The 2,917-nt window shown below is 42.3% G+C and overlaps 1 protein-coding gene across 2 annotated transcripts in view; it reads right to left on the bottom strand.

The window, feature by feature from the left end:
• The window catches only part of THRAP3 (thyroid hormone receptor associated protein 3), a 43,589-nt gene extending 41,049 nt beyond the window's left edge, over positions 1-2,540 (bottom strand). Inside the window, exon 1 of one of the 2 annotated variants that reach the window (XM_005868592.2) lies at positions 2,437-2,540. The gene's annotated coding sequence lies outside the window, so the exon portion shown is untranslated. The remainder of the gene's footprint in view (positions 1-2,436) is intronic. The other variant, XM_014541542.1, reaches the window with a different exon arrangement.
• Between the last annotated feature and the right edge of the window lie 377 nt (positions 2,541-2,917).

Raw genomic sequence — 2,917 nt, 5'->3', positions numbered from 1 at the left:
AGCAACCAAACAACCAGTCGCTATGATGCGCACTGACCACCAGGGGGCAGACAACACAGGAGCTGCCCCCTGGTGGTCAGTGCACTCCCACAGTGGGAGCACCGCTCAACTGACATATCCATCCAGGTGGCCGACCGACCCGGCAGCCACTCTCTCAGTAGTCCTGCAGGTCCAATCTCTGGAGAACGAGCCAGGCACCGATGGACCAGAGCCACCCCACCTGCACGACCCTCCCTGGGCCGCTGGCCTACTGGAAGTTGGCCTCAGGCACCGCAGCTGCTCCCCTCCCTAGAAACTCCACAAGGAAGAAAGGATATAAAAGTGGCCACCAGCCCTAGCTGGTTTGGCTCAGTGGATAGAGCATTTGGCTGCGGACCAAAGGGTCCCAGGTTCAATTCCAGTCAAGGGCACATGCCTGGGTTGTGGGCTCTATCCCCAGTTGGGGGTGTGCAGGAGGCAACCAATCAATGATTCTCTCTCATCATTGATGTTTCTATCTCTCTCTCCCTCTTCCTTCCTCTCTGAAATCAATAATATTTTTTAAAAGATAATAATAAAAATAAATAAATGAATAAATAAAAGTGGCCACCAATTGGCTGTTGACAACCAACACGAATGTCAGCGGGATGGATCCTGATCCTGGGCCGGCAAGGGCGTCCCACCACCTGCCCGGAGGGCCAATTGCATCCCGGCCACCCCCCACACCCGCTTTGGGACCCCACCCATGCACAAATTCGTGCACCGGACCTCTAGTTATTAATAACAAACTACAACATTTGCCAATGACTGATTACTATAATCATGTTGCATTCATTTCCCTTACGTGCCTTACACACAGGCGCACCATTTCTCTCCACTAATACTAGCAGCGAGTATTTTAGCAGTCAATTGCCATGTCATCAGTCTTGGACTGACTTGTTTGGTGGGGGCAACAGGAAATATTTCACTTTCAGAGATCAAGAAAAATAAGTTTACTTGCATTACGCTTATTAATTTGTGCAGTTATTCAGTGGTAAGTTAATGTTCAAGAAAAAATATTAATTTTTATTAAAATGTTCTATTATTTTTTAAATATATTTTTTATTGATTTTTTACAGAGAGGAAGGGAGAGGGATAGAGAGTCAGAAACATCGATGAGAGAGAAGCATTGATCAGCTGCCTCCTGCACACTCCCCACTGGCGATGTACCTGCAACTAAGGTACATGCCCTTGACCAGAATCGAACCTGGGACCCTTCAGTCCCCAGGCCGACGCTCTATCCAGTGAGCCAAACCAGTGAGCCAAACCGGTCAGGGCCTATTATTTTGTTAACGATTACTTATTTCAGCCCTTTGTATTCAGCATGTCTCTATTGAAATAAACCTACGTTTCTATGAAAATTGAAGCTTTTGTTTTTTTGCAGCCCACATAAACTTAAATCTTATTTGGCCCGTGTTAGCTTTTGAGTTTGATATGCCTGCTCAAAACTATAAACCTACTTTTGCCTTCCCTGTATACATGAATTTATTCATATCCATCACATAGTTATCTAAGACAGGGAAAAATGAGAGAAAAGCTTAAATGTCTACTAAAAAGAACTAGTTAAAATTATAAGGTACATCAATGATGAAATGCCATCAGTCATTTAAACATGAAAACATGAAACTGGCCAGGTTGCTTGTGTGGCTGGAGCATCACCCTATACACCAAAAAGGTTGCAGGTTCAATTCCCGGACAGTGCAATCCCAATCTTAATTAAACATACACATATCCAAGTACCATATGCATGAAAAGAGACGATGCACTAAAACATTAACCATAATTACATAAGTCAAGTTTATAGATGACCTTTCTTCAGTATTTCCAAATGAATAAATGTGTAAAGAACTGAAAACTTAGTTAAAATTAAAAAGTAACTACACAGGCTAGGAGAGGTCAATGGGGGAAAAAAGGAGACATATGTATTACTTTCAACAATAAAGAATTTAAAAAAAAATAAAGTAACTACTGTCCACTCAGGACACATGCCCGGGTTGCAGGCTAGATCCCCAGTGTGGGGCGTGCAGGAGGCAGCCGATGGATGATTCTCTCTCATCACTGATATTTCTGTCTCTCTCTCCCTCTCCCGTCCTCTCTGAAATCAATAATATATATATATGTAACTGCTAGGCACTGGGTGGCATAGCTGTTGGTTGAGCATCCTCCCATGCGCCGAAAGGTCAAGATTCGATTCCCTGTCAGGGCACAGGCTGACTCTACAACTTAGAAAGGAATCAAAGAGGAGAGCTGGCTACTTTACCATCTTATTTCAGTTGGTTAAACTGACAAACAAACACTGCTTAATAAGAACCCAGAAAGTCCCATTAAGGAATTTTATGAATATACAACTCTTAATATAAGACTGGCTTTAGAAGTCAGTGAAGTTATTATTAGTTCCTTTCACCACCATGCATTTACCTTATATGAACAATAATTCGACTTGCAATGGATCCCAAACAGACACTACCTCAAACACGGGCAATGTCGCTGGCTTCTCCAATGTACAAAGTCAGGATACAATTCTGGAATGAGAGGAAATAAGCAGTGATAAAATAGCTACACAATCCTTGCAGATTCCATCTTGAATTGCAAACACTTGAAATCTATAAGCAAAAATTCTATTGTGCCCTGAATTTCACTCCAAGTGAACACAGGCTTCTAAGTACACTGACTGGCCTGAGAGTCTCTGTCTGCCTGTCTCTCATACAAGTTTTAACCCATTCAACATCTTCCACTAAGGATACAGTACAGAAAGCCAAAACCTTCCTCTTATAACCTGATACTTTCACTGGCAACATTTCAGGTGTTAGTTTGCATTATGCAAGACTAATTCACAAACACCATTAATTCAACCTGGAAAATTACTTCAGAATAATTAGATTATTTGAAACAAAAATAC

The sequence above is a fragment of the Myotis brandtii genome, unplaced genomic scaffold (assembly GCF_000412655.1).
Source record: "Myotis brandtii unplaced genomic scaffold, ASM41265v1 scaffold274, whole genome shotgun sequence".
In the NCBI taxonomy this organism is placed as follows: Eukaryota; Metazoa; Chordata; class Mammalia; order Chiroptera; family Vespertilionidae; genus Myotis; species Myotis brandtii.
This window is presented reverse-complemented; position numbering and strand designations above follow the sequence as displayed.